Below are 20179 nucleotides of genomic sequence, written 5' to 3'. Positions count from 1 at the left end.
AGGGACATCTCTTTTCATGAGGTAGAGATTCCAACACAATTGAGAGGTGACACAGCTGTTAAATCTTAATAGGCACAGAAACGTAACTGCCACATGATCTCTATAGAAGCCACTCATAGATAAAGAATGGAATGGGGTTACCAGAGGTTGTGGGTAACGGGGAGTCAAAGCTGTGGGGCAGGCTAGTAGGGTTTCTATACCTCGAATTGTCCCTAACCTATTGGTATATAGATGTGCAGACTACCTAGAATGCTGCTGCCCTTGGATGAACTGTATCCCTGTGCACGACTGTTACATGCATGCATTTTTAATTAGGTCCCCTATGTGTCAGGCTTAGTGCAGTTCTGCTCCTGGTCTGAGTACCCCAATCTCTTGTTGCAAAGAGGATCTAGGCTGCTTAGACTTAACAGCCAGCCAGTGTTCCTCACTCTGGGCGTAAAGTTTTGCTCTCTTCCTGCTATTGGCCTGGGTTAGCCTCAACACCTGCTGCATAGCCCACCCTGATATTTCTCTGGGCTTCCTCCCACGTGGCTTCTGCTCTCGGTTCATTCTCCAGTGCTGCTGGCAGCTCTTTCACCTATTTTGTGCTCCAGGGATTTCAGCTGTCTCCTAGTTTTGCTGAAAATGGAGTTTGCAAATTTTCGTTTCCCTTCCTCTTTGTTGCTTTTGGATACTCTCCAAGCAGAGAAGGAGCTGTACAAATTGCACGGGCCAAGTTCACACCACGAGTTGCCTCCTTTATGGCTCTCTACTTCCATTATTTTTCCACAGTTGAAGTCTGTAAATTCAAAGCAAGGAGGCTTCTGACGAGGATGGCTAATAACATGATTATAGCAGTTTTCGTGAATGAAATGTTATTACCAAGATAATGGGAGAGAACATTAACTCTATGGGTCTCTCTTGATTAGGCACACAAAGCCAGACTCAATCGAGGCCACTGTTTAGTCTTCTTTGTACTGACAAATTCGAGGACTATGCTCTTTTCTCTCTCTACTAGATAAGAAATTAATGCAATTAATATCCTAAAACAAAACTCCTAACCTTCTTGCTCTGATTTAATACATCTAATCTTATACACATTGTCTATCCTACATGTGTAATTCTGTTTTACAAAATACTATTCATTTTCTTACATGTATTTGATTATCATAGGAGTTGGATGTGTGTGTGTGTGTGTGTGTGTGTTTGTGTGTGTGTGTGTGTGTGTGTGAGTGCATATTCGGAGGTTAGAGGACAACTTGCAGAAATCTGTTCTCTCCTTCCACCACATGGGTTCAAGGGGGTGAACTTTTACCCACAGAGACATCTTATCCAACCACCATTCACTATAAAATTTATTTATTTTTATTGCCACTGAATTCCTGGAGGAAAAGTGACCACCCCTTGCCATTTTAAGGAGATATGCAACAAAACTGAAAGTAGAAAGAAAAAGGATGCTCCAAATTACCAACTGAACATTTATTTGAAAGAAATGTATTTTGTTTCATTGTCAAGACTTTCTGGGTATTGGCCCTTTTCACAGCAGTTTTATTGTGGAAGTTAATATCATCTTCTACTTCAGATCACATCCTTTTCTCATTACAGTGAAAGTTTTAGAAGTTGTCTCAAAACACCCAGATTGCAAAGAGAAACGCACATACTAACCAGTTCCTCTGAATGTAGGACACGAAACCTCCGTTCTAATTTCCAGGTAAAAGTGTTCTGCTTGTTTGCACCTGGACTTTATTTTAAATTTGTAGTAGTTCTGCCCCATGTTTAATCCTACTTGAATGATAGATACATTCTACTATGCTACTTCTCTTTTCATTAAACAGTGACTCCAGAAACTAAGAGTTTGTGGCAGGAAAAACTAATTTTGATGAGGCTAAGTGGGATTGATATTGAAATTGAAACAGTCTTCTTCACCTCCGTGTCCCCTCAGATTCCTTTCATATCTTAATTGTGGTTTGTCAGACCTATAAATTGCTTCTCTGAGGAAAGTTTAAGAAATGAATCATGTGTTTTAATCCTCATTAGTGGACAACCCCACCCCGAATTTTCCCACCTTCTAATTTCAAATACAAATGGTGAATCGTGAATTCAATGGGATTTTCTTTAGCATGTTTGGCAACCTCTTCACATTTCTGGCTGTAAAGAAACCTGATTTGAGATTTTTTATTACAAGAAGAAGTCATTTATTGTCTGAATAAAATGTGTTGGTGAAATGTTAAGAGAAGGATGTGTGTGTGTGTGTGTGTGTGTGTGTGTGTGTGTGTGTGTGATGTAAGTTGAGAAAAGTTTATATTGTCATATTGCATCTTTTTGAGGGTGAATCTTATTATCTTCTTTACGTGGATATTGTAGTATGTTCATTATAGAGAATATCTAAATTAAGTCACAAGAACAAAGGAAAATAATCCCTGTAACTGTCAGCTTCCAAAGCACCTGTTATATGATTGCCAAGTGATAGTAGAACAGGTAAGTACATTTTTCTATGTTTGAGTTTTGATTTAAGAGTACATATTCAGCATTACGTGGAGATACTACCCTCTGTTCTCTTAGGGGAGTTCATTCATGCAGGAAGTGCTGACAAAATAAAAGTAAAATGTAAATATGTGCAACTTTTAAAAAATGCAGTTTTTAGGTAGGTTAATGTATTAAGACAGTGATCAGATTTTAAACTTTGACTTTTTTCTTTTCCATCTCCCAGTTCTGTAGTCAATGTAATTATAGAGCAAAACGGAGGAAGAAAACAAATTCTTAGTCTCATAATTCAGTGACTTAAGATTAGGACTTGTATCTGCCACTTAGAAACACTTGAAAATGTGACTGACAAAGGCCTTCTTTCACATTCCCATTTGCTTTTAAATTAATGTCACCGTGGTCAAATGAACTAAGTGAACAATACCAAAAAAAAAAAAAAAAAGTTGGGTTTAAACTTCACTTGAAAAAGTGGCACCTTCAAACAGAGCTCCTTAGATCTTAGAGGATATTATTAATGAAAACAACTTAAGCAGAGAGGAGAAAGGAGTTGGAGAGACAGAGAGGAGAGAGGGAGAGGAAGAGAGAGAGAGAGCAGAAGCAACGATCTGGCTTAGATAAGCAACTATGACAATGTTAAGGATAATAGCTTATTAAGGTCACACTAGGGGCTGGAGAGGTTGCTCAGTGGACAAGATCACCTGTTACTGCTTGAGAGATTTTCTTCTTCTAGTCTCAGTCTTAATGGACCGGTTCCCTTCCACCCAATCTGGTCTCTGTAGCCGTTCTGACCATTGGCTCAGGCTTCTTCCTGGCTAGCTTTTTCTTAATTATTAATTATTAAACCTTTTCTATTAATCTTTGTATCTCCATGTGGCCTTCACTTACTGGCAATGCCTGAGGATCTTGCCTCCCTGGCGGCTACATGGCAGCTCTCTGACTCCACCTATTACCTTCCCCTATCCCTTTTCAGATTTTCTGCCTGGCTAAATCCTGCCTGTCCATTGGCTGAAACAGCTGTCTTCATCAACCAATAAGAGAAATGTATTCACAACACACAGAAGGACGTTCCCATCATGATGCTCTTGTAGATGATGTTGGTTCAGTCCCCAGCACCCACATGGTGGCTCACAGACATTCATAACTCCAGTTCCACAGGATCTGACACCCTCTTCCGAACTCTGCAAACAGGGCAGGCACACGGTGCACATATACATATGTAGGCAAAATACTCATAGACATAAAATAAAAATAAATAAGTCTTTGCAAAATATAACCCTATTCTATGCTATTGTTAAATTATAGAATCAACTGTGCTAAACCTCCACCATTGGGCATTTCAGCAATGTGAACCTTAAGATGTTATTTTTCAGGTATTCCAATTTCGGTTCAAGTTTTTAATCACTTGTAACTGATAAAATCTCAACCAATATGCAGTGCTTGCAAAATTCATTGGAAATAGCAGAGAAAAATAAAAGTGTATTTGTGGTGATTTAATACGTAACCAAGAAGCCCAAAGTGTGTAGAAATCTTCTTTCAAATGTCTACTTTCTTCTCAAAATTACTGAGAATTTTGTGTCATTCTTCACAGTAAGTGTTTCTGTTTTCAATGGGATAACAATGAATGTTTCAGAAAGAAACTAAAAGTAAGGACTTAACACGTACACAACATTGGCTCAAGTGTTTAATACAAACCATTACAGTTCCACAAAGTAAGTGCGATTTGAACTAGTATTCCCATTGTACAGACAAATATTATGAAACTTTGTAGGGAGAGACCCTGGATACCTGTACCACTGACCACACCCAAACGGTACGTAGAGGAGTAGAGAGAGGACAGGAGGCATTCTCGCTGGCTCTCTTGGGGTGCAGCCAGATTTTGGAAGCATCTGGGATCTTGGTGAATCAGAGTGCCTGTGTGAGTTTTCATTGCTATCATTTATAATATACTACCAATAACCATGTCTTGTGTACAGTTTGTGTTCCTTATCAAAACTTGGTTAAGTCATGTATTGACCGTTAGATTAAAAAGACAGTATTCAAACTCAGACAGTATTCAAATTTGTTCAAGTCCAGTATAAGCCTAGTTTCTATAATATTCCCTGGACTAGGAAGGACACAGAGCCTGGCAGCAGCAGGGGCTAGATCCGCCAGACTAATTTTAAAGAGATGAACATAAGGTTAAATATAAGAATAACTACCACAACCCTCTGCAATAGGGGTGGGGAGTACAACATTAGGTATTATGAACTAAAAAAAGCATAAAGAGAAAGCTGGAAGCCCCAGGAAGGAACTAGCAAGCTAAACAAGTAATATAAGCCTCGGCAGGAAATTAACTCCAGCTGTATATGGTTTATATTCTCCAGGGACCCTGAGATTCCAGTGAGCCTTGTATTGCCACTGAAACCCTTGGTAAGTGGAGCTGCAGAAACAGCCTGGTGGGATGGGTAACACAAGAGAGCCGGGGAAGCTGAGTGGGAAGTAAAGGGCATGATCTTGGGAGACTACTGAATTTGTTCCTTCCCTGTGAAGCCGGTAGCCATGGGAACTAAGCACCATAGACCCTGACTACAGGTATTTTCTGTCCAGTTACATAGCTCTTTAAATCTTGATTATTTTTCTGTTCTGGAACCTGTGCCTTGTTAGCTGAGGGTAAGTAAGAAGTGCTATCAGAGTTGTTTCAAATATGGAAATGTATTTTAAAAGTACTTGGGTCCAGTATTGATGGTGTACCAGAAGCCAGAGGCCTTGAACCTGACCAACAACACATTACATAAGGAGTTTTGCAAGTGAAGCTGCTTGGGCCGAGGGGTGTCCTGTGTGATGAACAGAAGCTCTCAGTGCCACTGAGATGAATGACAAGATGACAGAGAGGTGGGAAAAGACAGAGGCGCAAAGAGGGTTTTTTGTTTTTATTTTTGTTTTCCTTTTTGTGTTTTTTTTAACATTTTTATCTTATATTCTTGTTTGTATCTTTGTTTTTGATTTATTCTTTGTATTTGTTTTATTTTTAATATTTATTTTGGGATTTCCCTGGGGTGGGGCACTACAGGGCTAAGGAGCAGAGGTGGAAGGGCTGGGAAATGGGGGGACTGGGAGCACGATGCTGAATCCCACATAACCAATTAAAAAGGGAACTACATGAGGATGACACAGAAATTTTAAAAAATCCCTTTAATATGAGTTAGTCTGCTAATGTTACACACACACATATCACAAACACACAAAACATTGTATTTTTTTTTTTTTTAAAGAACTACAAATCTATGTATCACCACTCCCAAACCCTCAGGGATGGATAGTCTTGGAGGAGAGAGCAAAGATCAGGGAGGACCAGAACAAATCCAAGTCTCCTTACTGCTCTGTTCATGAGCTCATAGCATCTCTCACTGCCTGCCCAACATCAAGCCAGGAACACCGTAGCCTGGGAAGGGCAGGCTCATGAGCCCCCATCTGTAACTGCAGTGCTATGGGCGGTTGATGGCTTCTGGGACAGAAGAAGTCAGTTCTCCTTGTGGCTCCGGGCAGGTCAACCACGACCCAAAAGTGTAAGAGTAGCATATGTTGAAGCTGATGGATTTTTATTATTTTTATATAAAATTCTCAAAGAATTAATAAAAATAATTATAATACTCCTGTGTCCAGGTGGTGAAAAAAGAAACATTCAAAGTTAGTTATTACTCATTTAGAATCCATAATTGATATATAGAACATAAAACTAAAGTTGCAGAGTGTTTTTCTTTTTTCCTATTTTGTGGAGGGAGAAAGACCAACGGAATCTGGTATTTTGCTCATTCAAGTAACAACAGACATTTATGTGGCTCTTTGCAGTTTGTAACTCTCTCAACCATGTTACCACATTTAAGTGTTTGAATTTACACTCAATATCTGCCTCTGTCTACACCTGTGGAATCGATGGTGTGCATGATGGCTGGAATAGATCTTGCTTTTAGTCTTCTGGTGTGAGCCTGTGTCTAAAAACAGTTTTGTAAAACTATGGGCAGTTTTATTCCTTGTCCTCATTCTAGTTTATTGATCACCACCACAGGCATTATGTTTAAAAGTACCAGCCTAATCCTTTGGGAAATCAGTCCATTCCCTAAGGGAAACTTCCAAATCTTCCAGCTTGTCATAAGTAAGTGCATGCAAACTAGAATAGCTGTCATGATTCTGTGTTGTGTGTGTTGTTTTCCACTGGGAAGCCAGAAAGAATTGACTATAATCATACCCCTTTAAATGTAACAAAGTGAAATCCCAGGAATTTAGGTGGCCCACTGAGGAGCATATTTCCAGTGAAGGCTAGAGTTATAACTAAAACCCAGGTCTTCCTAGCAAATTCCATTCCTTCTCCATCCATATCACTCACTCCACTTGAGAAGGTGTAAGGGCTAAGGGGAAGAGTTTGTAAACAAACCCATGATGCTGCATTGAACAGAATAATACAGCAGTCTCACTGAGAAACCACGGGATTTCTGAATACTGTACTTGTAGTTCACCTTTGTGAGGAAACTTCATGCTGACCGCACCACTTTACAGGTTCCAGAGTCTCTGAATTCTTGACAACAGCTGTCATATTGTGTTATGCCATTTTGTAATGGTCATCTGAATAAATGTGAGATGTACTTGTGGTTTTGACTTGCATCTCCCAAGCGATGCACACTGGATTCCTGAAGACACGCAGCAGGTTCATAGAAGAGGCTGATGATAGCATCATTTTGCATTTTCTGAGGGCCATTTGTGTACCTTTTTTTTTTTTGAGAAATGCCTCTTCAAGTCCTTTTTCTCAATTTTTAACTTGATCGCTTGTTACAGGTTGTAGGATTTCTTGTACATTTTGAATATAGTTCTTTATCAGATACATATCTGCATCCACCCCTTTGACCATGGACTCCTTATTCACCATAGCTACAAAGTGGAAACAATCTCCCTGCTGTTCATCAACAACATAAATTATGGCGTGTATAAACAATGAGATGTTCTTCCACCATGAAAGGAAATCCTGTTGTATGCTGTAATATGGGTAAAACTTGAAGACATTGTGTTAACTATAGTAAGCTCTCACACAAGGACAAATACTGCCTTATTATATTTAAGGTGAGTCATTGTCTTAGTCAGGGTCACTATTCCTGTGATGAGACACCGTGACCAAAGCAACTTGGGGAGTGTCTTAGTTATGGTTTCTATTCCTGTGAAGAGACAGACACCACGACCACAGCAACTCTTGTAAACGACATTTAATTGGGGTGGCTCACTTACAGTTCAGAGGTTCAGTCTGTTGTCATCATGATGGGACATGGCAGTGTTCAGGCAGACAGAGAAATAGCTGAGAATCCTACACCTTGCAGTAAAAGATTAATGTCCATGTCAAACTGAGGGAGGCTTGAGCAAAAGAGACCTCAAAGCCTACCCCTGAAAGTGACACATTTCCTCCAACAAAGCCACACCTACTTCAATTAGGCCACACCTCCTAAAAGTACCACTCTTTTGGGGGGCCACTTTCTTTCTCCACCATAGGGAGGACAGGGTTTGTTTGGGTTAGGCTTCCACATCACTGAAGGACATCAGGACAGGAACTCAAACAGGACAGGAACCTGGAGGCAGGAGCTGATGCAGAGGCCATGGAAGAGTGCTGCTTACTGAATTGCTCAGCATGGCTTGCTCAGCCTACTTTCTTATAGAACTCAGGACCAACAATGGGTTGGGCCCTCCCCCATCAACCACTAATTAAGAAAACACTTTACAGGCTTGCTTACAGCTCTGTCTTGTAGCAGCGTTTTCTCAGTTGAGGCTCCCTCCTCTCTGATGAGTCTACCTCCACTCAGATGACTTTAGCTTGTATCAAGTTGACATAAACCTAGCCACCATAGCTATCTAAAATAATCAAATTCACCAGAAAAGAAGGTAAGGGCTGGAGAAATGTCTCAGTGGTTAAGAATACTGGTTACGTATCCAGAGGAACTTGGATTCAATTCCCAGCACCCACATAGTAGTTTATAACCATCTGTAACTCCAGTTCCAGGGACCCTTCTGCTCTTTTATGGCCTCTGCAGGCACACTGTATGCAAATGGTACATAGACATACATGCAGGGAAAACACTCATACACGTAAAATAAAAATAAAATAATTATTTTTAAAAGGAGGAGAGTCAAAAAACAAGGAGGAGAGAAAATAGTGGTTACCAGGTAATGGGATGGGGGAAGGTATTGCCTTATAATGCTTAGAAAGATCCCTCCTGTAGTTTGAAAAGGTTCTAGAAATTTAGTATACAATATTAAAGTGACCAATGCTGTATTTTACACTAAAGGTGTTTGGGAGGAATACTGGAATTGTGGCTCAGTAGTTGAGTGAGTAGCAGTAAGATGTGAGGGTCTGGGTTCAATCCCAGCTCAAGAAAAGAGGGAGAGATATTGCTTAAAACAAACAAACAAACAAAAATTCAGTTAAAACACAAAGATGGAAAGGTGAGAGAACTAAAAATAAAATTATTTTCACCATATCAAGTATTCTTACATTTAAATATAAATTTCTTGCAGATAATTACAGGTCTGGTCGTCACTTAGGCCAACCTTTGTTCCGTAGTGGGATCTTGGGGAAAAGCTGCCTGCTGAGAAGGGAGGTCTAAAGGAGACCAGAGGTAGAACCCTAGATGGTCTCCTCCACCCAATGGAGATTGGATCTCAAGACTCTTCCCTGTCCATGGCCCTCTCTCTGCACGCGCCCGCCCACAGACTTTAGCTGCCCTAAATTCACCTTTCTTGGAGCAGCAAGGAAGCTTGGATGGATGTTCAGTTCCGACTTTGAAACACGTTGGGAGGCAACATTATTTCTTTTCTTTGCTGCTGATTTAGAAGCATAAACTTGGATACATTTTCCGCTCCAAACGACTGGCTGTTTTAGGAACTAGAGCTGGCTGGGAGGTTGAGGAGTGTGGAAACTCTGATGGAGAAGGTGAGGACCTGGCCAATGGAAAGCATTTTGGTGGGTCTAATGATTTTGGGAAAATCTCTGCAAGGCTGGAACATTTTGCCACACGTAAGTGGTTACTTCCTCACCTCTTGTGCATTCACTGAGGGCTCTGTGAGACTGAAAGGGCTGGAAAACTCTTCCAGCGTGGGTTTGTCAAGAGGGATATTCAAGTTAGGGTTTCCAAATGTGTTGCATGTAACAAAAGCCTGTATTTCTTTTCATTCAAAGGAGAGCTGCCTCATTCTGGTTCATTTAATTCTTGGAAACATAGTTTTATATGTCCAGAAAGCCCTTTGAGGGAGTATTGCAAAGGCTTTCACCCCCTCCTCGCTCCCCTCTCTGGAAGCAGGAAATAAGTTCTGCCAAATGCAAATGAGCTCAGCCTCTAACAGGCAAAGTGTCAAAGCACAGAATGCCACAGCATTTTGAGATCGCATGCCTTATACAACTGACGTTTGGGGGTCTGAAAAACTACAGGAAGTCACACCGACCTATTTAAAATGCCATTTCAGACACACAAATGTGTGTAGAACTTCCTGAGATGTCTGTTAGGAAGTCAGAAGGCCTCTCCTTCCTTTCTATGTTGGTTTCAGAACCCCAGGGAGCTTTATCGGTGTCTTCGGTAGGAAGTTCGCTGCGTGGTTTTGGAACAGGGAGTCTCCCCTTTTGAGTCACATATCCTAATGGGTCTGACATAATGCTGACCCCCTGAAAGATGGCATGGGCCACTGCAGGCCTTCCAAGGGTTAACAGAGCCAGTTCCAAAGGAGTGAGGCAACCACAGAAACAGGATAATAAATGTGACACTCTCAGACTATCACTAGCAAATATTTGAGCTTATCAAATAACGGAGGAAGTAGTTTAGTTACAAATAAACCAATCTCTCATAAAACTAGTTTTCACACAGGGTCATTTCATTGAGCTGGAGACAGCTAGAGGCCACTCTAGGCAGAACTCCCACTCTGTGTACACTTCGTAACAGCTTCTCATGATTAATGGACAGCAAGGGGGGAGGCTGGGCCCTGCAACTCTCTGGAGCTGGGCTTCCTATCAGCCCAACAGCCATAAACAGCAAGTCAGGATTACAGCATGGGAAGTGCCCGTCCTCCTCCACTGGGAACACGGCCGGGTTTGCACTGACTTCCCCGCCACCCGCCTTCTTCCTAGCTGTTCACAGCTCTCTCTCTCTCTCTCTTTTTTTTCTCCCTGTATAGCAGAGACCATCGTGTCCTAGAAACTATAGTAGATGTCACTGCTTGGCACTTTCTGTGCAAAGAGAGGACAAGTATGTGGGCGCAGGGGGGTGGCGGAAAGCTACTCTTAAAGCCACAGAGACTGCATTGGCTAGGAGCTGGAGCCAGGCTGTTTTTCTGGAGCCCTTGAAATCAGCATGGCAAAAGCATCTGATTTGGATTCCAGAAAAAACACAGGCACTGTTTAAGGGTAAGGGGGGGATGGGGGATGGAGCCTCTTGTCTCACAGTAAAAGTCTCGTTGAGATTAAGAAATATATATATATATATATATATATATATATATATATCCTGGCATAATTACGGCAGTGCAGAGAGTTTAAAAAGAAAAGTCTGGAAAGCTGCTAGAGTTTTGGGGTGTGAATGTTCATCTCTGGTGAAACAGAAATATGTCCATTTCTGAATTTTTATCTTGTAGAAAATTTGTTTCATTGGCCTAAAGGATAATAAAAAAATAAAATGTGGATTAAATAAAATATAGGACTAGAAGTATAAAAATAGGAAACTTCAGCCACGACACCACATTTGAAGCAGGCGTTTTGTTATATTTCCTATCCATCTTTTCCCAAATCTTTTAAAAATAGAATGTAGAGACCTTCACCATATGGAGAATTTTGTTCTATTTTCAGTCAGATTCCAGCATAGTCATGGCCCTACTGAGTTAGCCATTTTTTGTGTATATAATTTTAGAGCTGAAAAATACTAATTTTGTCAACTTAAATTTGCATAAGGAGGCTTCAGGACCCTTATCTATTCATGCTAAAAAACAGTATTGGCTTGCTTTGCTTCTCAGTGTGATCATTTATTCCGAATCTATGTAGTGTGTTTTTAATAAAACTTGAAGAGAAAAATGTGGTGCTGCTATCCTCTTGATTATCTCATTAGCTTTTATATTTAAAACAAACGTTCCGGTGATTGCATTTTCCACAGAGCTAGGAGAGCCCTTTCCACAGAGCCCTTTCTTGGCTTTGTGATGCACTTAACTCTGGTAATGCTCTTTTCAAATGTGTGAGCCCTCATAGGTGTGCAGGGTTGACATTTTCACACTTCCATTCCCCCACCTGCCACCAACACCTACCTGCATTTGGATGCACTTTGTTTATCCTGGGCATTTGCAACTACTTTTGAAAACCGTTATCTTTTCTGAGCCCTGGACCTGGACCTATTTTCTCTCAATGTGCCCCTGAGTCAGTGTTCACTCCACACAGTAATTTTGTTATACCTCACTAAGGATGTTTCTGCTGTTCACTTACTTAACCCAGACAGAAGTTATGTTGGGAATATGTAAAGAAACAAGGAACAGCACTCTTTTATAATATTAACTGTACCTTCAGCAATACTGTGGGACACTAAAGGTTAAAACATTGCTGTAGCCAGTGTGTGTGGGCGGAGCTAAGCTGCCTGCTGCTTGAGCCAGAAAGCTCAAGGAACTCTGCTTCCAGAGTTCCTTCAGCACTGACCCTTCCTGTCTGACTTTGCACCTGTGGAATAAATGCTTCCCCTTTCTACTAGGTTTCCCCTACTGGTGCTGCTCAACACGGTAACTGTACTTTACAATAAATTGTATATTTCAGAGTAGGCTGATAAGAATGTTCTTATCACAAAGGAATGATAAATATGTGAAGAAGATGAACATTCAAATTAGCACAAAAAGTGTACATGAAGCATCACTGCAGATCCTATATGCACATGCAATTACTTGTCGGTGGAAAAAAAATGAAAATGAAAAGATTTTCTTTAGAGTGGCTTTCAGTTTGATCAATAGAAGACTTGCGTTAAAGGAAAAGAACCAGTTCCTTTTAAGACTGGCATTTAGGTAGGCCTAAATTATTTTCTTGTCCCTATAGAGATGTAATTTAGAGTGCTTTGGGAGATCAAAGGCGGCTGCTTTTGTGCAAGGTCCAAATTGAATTATTACTAGGCTTCCAAACATCTAGTTATTCACTAGGAGCTTCTTGAGCAGGCAAATCCCAAACATGGGGGCACATTAATCACAAATTAACACATTTCAGCCTGATGTCTTAGAGATTTTCTTTAGGTTAATGGAAACTCTATAATAAACATGTTTGTGGGAGAAAATGACTATTTAAACTATAGATAGACATGAGGGACTATTAGTAGTTATTTATTTTTCTTTACTTGTTACCTTCAAAACGCTTTCAGTTAGGCAACAACAATGACTTACACTGAATAAGCCATGCATGAAGATGTAGGCACATGAGCATTGTGGCTTTCAGGTCACACCAGCCTTCACAAACACTAATATTTAACTTTAAATGCCCCACCTGCAGCCCTGGGCTAGCTATGGACACCTATGAATGTAGTCCAAGAAAATTGCAGATTGACTTAAAATATCCTGGTTGTTCACATGTATGATTTAAAAATGTCTCTGTGTGTCTTCTCCTGTGTGGGAGTGCAGGTGCATTTATGGTTGTTTATGCATGTATGCACAGAAGTGTGGGGAACCAGAGACTGCCCTTGGATGTCTTCCCTGATCACTCTCCACTTTCTACTGTGAGGCAGGGTCTCGAACATGAACCCAGAGCTTGTCTATTGGTTTAATCTATCTAGGCAGATTGCAGGTGGGCCACCACGCCCACTTTCCTGGCATTTACATGGACACTGAGAACACAAATCCTGCTGTTCACATTTGTTCAACAAGTACTTCACCCAATGAGCTGTTTCTCCAGTGTCCCAAAGCTTTTGCTTTCCTTGTTGCTTTTTAAAAAATATCATTTGATTTGATGGTTCTTAGACATGAGCTTTGTAGTTGGCAACAATATGCTGCAATGTTAAAAGGTTGGGCATCCTTGCCAGTAACAGCAGTACTTGGGAAATGTATTACTCTCTTACTTTCTAAGTCAATTAATTACCCTTGTATAATAGAAAATCCAGTTATTTTGGCCAATCACAAAAATCATTCGCTATACTTTGCACAGTTTTTCATATAATATTAAAATGTAAACACGAAAAGAAATCAAATCACAGACAATGTTGGAGGCCGAGTCATGAAAAGCACAATATCATTTTCCTTTCCTGAAATTCAAATTTGGAATCTTCCGGTCTCTACGACCGGTGGCAGTATTCAATGGTTGAGCTAACCTATACAACCAAGGAACAGGAATGGAGATAGTTTTATTCCCATGACCTGAGCCATCTTCTTATCTTCTTTTTTTGGCAAATTAATTCTGTCCATTTTCCAATACCTTAGCTATTGTCCTAACTCCTTTCTGAGTTCTGTGACCTCCACTTATTTCTGCAGAGCCAAACCTGTTTTCCTCATTGGAGCAGTGTCCACACCAGAGAGGGATATGAAGAGAGTGTGGAGCAAGAGAGGACTCTTGACAGCTGCAAGGTGAAGGAACCAGCAGATTAGACTACAGGTGTGAGGAAGAGTACCCACGGCAGAGCTGCTGCAAGCACCTTATAGACTCGTTTCTGTTCAAGAGAACAGTGCTGGGTTGCAGGGTTCCCATTGTTTTGATTTCTAGGAGGAGCTGAAATTTGGAGGTTTAACAACTGCCAAAGATAACATCTAGGAAGTACTAGAATTTTATTAAACTCAGATCTGCCTGACTCAGAAGTGTTTATTTTAATAGCTGATCATAGTGTTCTCTCACAGTTGTGAGTTTCTGGTGCTTTCATTTATCATACTTCTGAGGGAGACACTGACAAATGAAAATGACAAAGATCCTCAAAGAATCAGGTCTAAAATGTGTTCAAGGATGCGGATTATCAGAGAAAGTTGTACTTCCTTTCCATCCAGATCTTGGGCATGAGGAGAGAGGTTTCTTGTGTGTGTGTGTGTGTGTGTGTGTGTGTGTGTGTGTGTGTGTGTGTGTGTGTGTGTGTTCGTGTAATGTGCACACACACCTGCAGGTGTACATGTTGGATATGCATAGACTTATGGCATCCAGTGGCTGATGTTAGGTGTTTATGTTTGTTGTTTTCCATCTCATTTTCTTTTTAAAGATTCCTTTCTTTTTATTTTATGTGTCTGTTTTGCCTGAATGTACATAAGTGCATTGGATATATGTCTGGTGGCTGCAGAGTCCAGAGAAGTCTGCTGGATCCTCTGGACCTAGAGTTACAGAGACAGTTGTAAGCAACCATGTGGGTGCTGGGAACTGAACAAATTTGCTCTCTAAAAACAGCAAATGCTTTTTAACCCCTGAGCCATCTCTGCAACCCTCTCTACCTTTCTTTTTGAGACAGGGTTTTTCACTGAACAGGGAGTTTACTCAGTCAACTAGAATGAATAGTTAGAGCTTGGCATGGTGATGTGTGACTTTAATCCCATCATTGAGGAATCAGAGCCAGGCAGATCTCTGAGTTTGAGTCCAGTCTAGTCCACAAGGGGTATTCGAGGCCAACCAGCGATACATGGTGAGACCTGTCTCAAATAAATAAATAAATAAATAAATAAATAAATAAATAAATAAATAAGAAAGGAAAAAAGAAAGAAAAGGAGAGGGAGAGACAGAGAAAAAGAGAGGGAGGAAGAGGGAGAGAGAGAGAGAGTATAGATGAGTAGAGAGCTCCAGGGACCCTCCTGTCTACCCCTCCCCACCAAGGACTGAGTTGCAGGTGTTTCCCTCCAGACCGAACTTCATGTTACATTGGTGCTGGAGACCTCAATCCAGGCCCTATGCTTACATAACATGCCAAGCCCGTTACCATCACTCCAGTTTCCTATTTTGAATGTGCAAAAGCTAAAAGATTAAACCAGACTTTTCTCAAATTCTCTCGGCCTCTGGAAATCTATTTTCAATAGATTATTGGTTGATTATTTGTTCTAGCCGAATATTCCATTAAGTAGAAGTAGCTCAGTTTTTTGAAGGAATTAAAAAAAAAAGTGTCTAGTTCAATTGAATATGCAATCTCTTACACAATCCCATCTCCCCTGAATTTCACAATGAGCATTGTCTTAAAGCTGGCAAAAGATCTACCAAGAAGGGAATTCACAGTGACTGGACAAATGCATGCTCCCATTGACTTCTTTAACTCTCAGGAAGCACTGAGCTAGCTGATAGCCTTGAGGTGGTGTTCTGAATCACAGCCACACTCTGGGATTATCAGGAGTTAGTGAAACTTGTTTTGGGTCAGAGTTGCATCTATTCCCATGTGCCTTGATTTTCTCTAGAACCAATACTGAAAACAAATGCTTGCCTATATTTCTCGAATTAGACTTGCCCGGCATCAAGATACACATTTTTAGTGAATGGAAAAATACACAAAATAAAATAAATTCATTGAGCTTGTTTGCCCTAAGTAAAATTTCTGTGGCATCCTTTCAAGGCTGAACCATAAGCTACCCCTTCAGAGAAAGGGTGAACAGGAACCTGACCCAGGAGCAAAGCCTGAAAAACAGGCTTAAGAGAGAGTCGAGCTGGCATTTACCGATTGTCTTGGTCATCAGCAACATCACATCACCCCCTCACACACACCTCCTTGGAGGATATGTATACAGGTGTCTAGGCATTTAGGCTGGACCAGGAAAACCTCCTTCGTGGAACTCTCAAACTTCTAGAGAAAGCACTCACACTTCCTCCGAAGACTTATAGGCTGACATTTGGAATGCGAGAAAAGAGTGAAGGAGGAAGAGTCATTGTTTCATCCCAGGGGAAATGAACAAAACATTGGTGGATGAAAAAGCATTGACCCTCCCTCATGATTTGTTTTTAAACAGTGCTGCAGCTTCATGGGTTGAAGATGGATATTGGAGATGCCAGTTAATTCTGCAGGGTCTGGCTGGTTCCAGACCCTGCTTGGGTGCTACAGCAGAGTCATGCAAAGAGAAGACAAACACACCAGAGATTAGCACAGTGCCCACCTGGTGATGTGGCATTTAGAGTTCTGTGGAGTCCTTCAGACAGGTTGTAGCAGATGCCGATACACTTTAGGGATTTCTTGAGTTTCATTCTCTAATTCCAAGCCACCCAGAGCAAACTGATAATATTAATGAACTAAGGTGGATTTCTGAAACTATTTGCTATTAGGTAGTCAGTCAGTTTCTTAAATGAGTCTGGACCCTCAAATGAGTTTTTCAACCTGGTAGCACTGCAGTGATGCCCAGAGGCTAGATTAGATCATTCTCAAAGCTGGCTATGAGCTGGACCTGGCACATCTGAAAGACACTCAATTGCTCATCCATATTGAGACCAATACAGCTAACATCTCCAGGGAGCTGAGTCACAACACCAAAACCTCTCCAGGTTGATTCAAATATGCAGGTGTGGTTGAGGATGACTTTGTTAGCTACAAGTTGCCATTGTCCTATAGCGGCAAGCAATTTTCACTCACAGGCTTCCCACCTGAGTCAGTGGCACCTAGGTTTCCATTTCTCACTACTCACCACCATGATATTTTAGACATGGAGGGAACTTTCATCTATGGATGGGTGCAGTGCCCACTCATTTATCTCTAAAGATGTTAACTGAGGTAGGGGCACAAGTTCAGATATTCTGTAATATCACAAAATAAGTATTGTCTTTAGCTCACAGTCCTACACTGATATGTGGGAGGAAGGGTGAACACAGGAGTTCTCAAATGCATGATCGTCTCATGCTGAACTGTGAATTCTTCATGGGGAGAAATACCACTGTACATTGTAAGATGTTTGGGGGTTGCTGGAGAGATGGCTGGGGGCTGGAGAGATGGCTCAACAGTTAAGAGCACTGAAAGCTCTTTCAGAGGACCCAGGCTTAATTCCCAGCACTCACATGGCAGCTCACAACTATCTATAGCTCCAGGTCCAAGGGACCTGACACCCATGCCAAATCACCAATGCACATAAAATAAAAATAAATAAATTAAAAAAGAGAGGCTTCTCTCAAGAGGTCTTTATTTAAAAAAGAAAGATGTTTGGGATCTTTCATGTCCCTTGACACAGAAAGATGCCCCTTTCAGCTGTGACAAACAATTCTAAACAAAAGAACATCATGGTGTCCCAGACATCACTTTAAAAGAGAGAGGTAGAAACAGGCAAAGGTAGGCAAACAGTAACCCTGGAGGTTAATCCATTAGAGTCAAAGCTGCTGTCAAGAGAAGTAAAATTTCCAGTCTACTGGAAACTTGACATCTACTTCCTCCTTCTCATCATGACTGTCACTGGTTTTAAGGAATGCAACTGTGTGTAACTCAAGAAAAGTGAGGTGTCAAATTAGGGGTTGTTTAGAGTTCCAGGTAGGGCCTGGGTGTGTGGATGTCATGAGCTTTAGGGTTTGTGATCTCACAAAAACCCCTTTCTCATTCTCCCTTGCTGGATCTCATTTTCAATAGCAGGCTTGTGCATGGTTAACACTAACCCAGCTTTAGTCCACTAAGTGATTAATCCATTTCATAAAGACATTCAACTCAATCTGTGTATAATACACCACAAAGGTAAACGGAATCTTGTGGTTAACATTTCTGTGACTATGAACTATATGAAGACTCCCTTTTCTTCAGATACTATAATTTTAAATGGAAAATCTAATGCAATCCATATATACATATCAGCTACAATGTAATGCCATGTGGAAATGTGGATGAATGGGTAGTGTTTTAAGAAGACAACTGGTCCAAATGCAGTTAAAGCCCCAAATACAATCATGGTTAGATAATCCATTATTTTTATTGTTAATTTTAATATTACTATCTGGGTTCAAGGTTGAGAACTTGGAGCTAAACTCTCTGACGCTCAAACCACTCTGCCACTTGGCAGCTGTTTAAGCTCAGGCCGATATTGCTGGGACTGATGCTGTTCACCTGTGACATGTCTCTCATAGGGACATTGTAGATATCAGACACCTCCCACTACCTCAAGAAATTCAAGTGAGCTTTGTAGCTATGTGAAAAAAAGCAAAGCAAAACAAAACCATATAACTTGATTTTGAACATCTCAAAGCTTGGGGATTAAACAAATAAAAGTTACATTTCCCAAGTAACCTGGAGGACTTGTTAGGCTTTTGGTGAGATTTCCAAGAGGAATGACAGAACAAAGGGACTATTCACACTATTCTTCTGTGAACATTAACTATGTTATGTCTTATATATGCTTAGCACCTTTAATCTCCATGGGGAATATTGGCCTCTACCCAGGTTCTTGATGAACTTGAAGCCCATGGTTGCTTTACTCCCATTTTCATGATGCTAGAGACACAGACCACAAGAGGTCTTTTTTTAGGGAAGAGGGTGGGGAATTAATTCATCTTTGAATGTAGGGAAAAAAAAATCCTTGTAAACATAATTTTTGGCCTTCTAAATTCAAATGTCGCCATTTGTACATGTTGGAGATCATTATTTTTTCAGGGTTAAACATTTTTTAGGGTATGTAGATTGTTGTTTCAAAAAGCAAAGTGTGTCTCCTTGTCACATTAGCTTAGAGTTTTGACCTAAAGTCCTACAATGACCAAGTGCAATATAACAATATCTAAACAAATCCATCTCAATATGATTTTACCATTTCTCTAAAATTCAAGTCCACATACTTAGATACTTAAAAACCTGATTTCTATGCTAGTTTTTCTTTTCATTTAACTTCTTTCCTTTCCCTTTCTTTTCCTTTTTTAAGGTTGTTCGAGACAGGTTTTCTCTGTAGCTTTGGAGCCTGTCCTGGAACTCTCTCTATAGACCAGGCTGGCCTTGAACTCACAGAGATAAAACTGCCTCTGCCTCTAGAGTGCTGGGGTTAAAGGAGTGTGCTACTGCTTCCTAGCTTATGCTAGTTTTTCCTAAGGCAATTTGGGTTTTCCACCTATAAAGACTGGCTGTCAAATTCTCAGTTAAAAGCAATAGGTCTCATGTAGATGAAGGAGCACTCATAGAAAACTGACAAATCAGTTAAACCTTAGCTAAGTCCTTGGCACTCCAGAAGCAGTCTGCAGAGATTCTCAGTAACCAGATTTCCCCCAGACTGCCATGCTTGACCTTTCTCCTTTCTGGATCTTTGCTGAACCCCATTTTCATCCACAGAAATGTGCTTCCTTCTAGCATTTACCAGAGTTTTGTCCCTGAATTGATGGTCATTGCACAGTCATCATTCTAACTAGAACACCCAGGGGACATGTCTGAGGTAGGGGTGAGGGGCTTAAGCTATAGCTGTCCTATGTTGGGCAACCATATCACACAATGAACTTGGACCAGGGTGTAAGACCAAGCAGGGAAGATTGTGGACCATCAATATTGCCTACAAACAGTGGAGTTCATTATTATTAATGTCTGCAAGGAAAAAGAGGCCTCTGCAAAAACACTTGGCTGACTTTTTCCTCTCCTTTCCATTTTCTCTCTTTTTGTTTCTCAAAGAGAAAAGCAACTAAGTGGTAGGTCAGAATTTGAACTTTGGAGACAAGCTCTCTGATAGCTGGATTTGCTTTACTAATGAGCAGCTGTCTAAGACTGTGAGAGTATTATTATTTCTGTGACTGATGTTCACCTGTAAGGCATTGCACTGCCCAGTTTTACATCCACTTGACCCAAGCTAGAGTTGTGTGAGAGGAGGGAGACTCAACCGAGAAAAT

The 20179-nt window shown here is 40.7% G+C and overlaps 1 long non-coding RNA gene across 1 annotated transcript; it reads left to right on the top strand.

Moving 5' to 3' along the window:
* Positions 1 to 4895: 4895 nt before the first annotated feature.
* Positions 4896 to 14344, top strand: LOC118239658. Its single transcript, XR_004772393.1, has 3 exons — positions 4896 to 5034; positions 7366 to 7554; positions 13942 to 14344. It is a non-coding gene; the product is annotated as an uncharacterized LOC118239658 (long non-coding RNA).
* Positions 14345 to 20179: the final 5835 nt, after the last annotated feature.

The sequence above is a fragment of the Cricetulus griseus genome, assembly GCF_003668045.3.
Source record: "Cricetulus griseus strain 17A/GY chromosome 1 unlocalized genomic scaffold, alternate assembly CriGri-PICRH-1.0 chr1_1, whole genome shotgun sequence".
In the NCBI taxonomy this organism is placed as follows: Eukaryota; Metazoa; Chordata; class Mammalia; order Rodentia; family Cricetidae; genus Cricetulus; species Cricetulus griseus.
The sequence above is the reverse complement of the archived record's forward strand: the minus strand, read 5'-3'. Positions and strand labels throughout refer to the sequence as shown.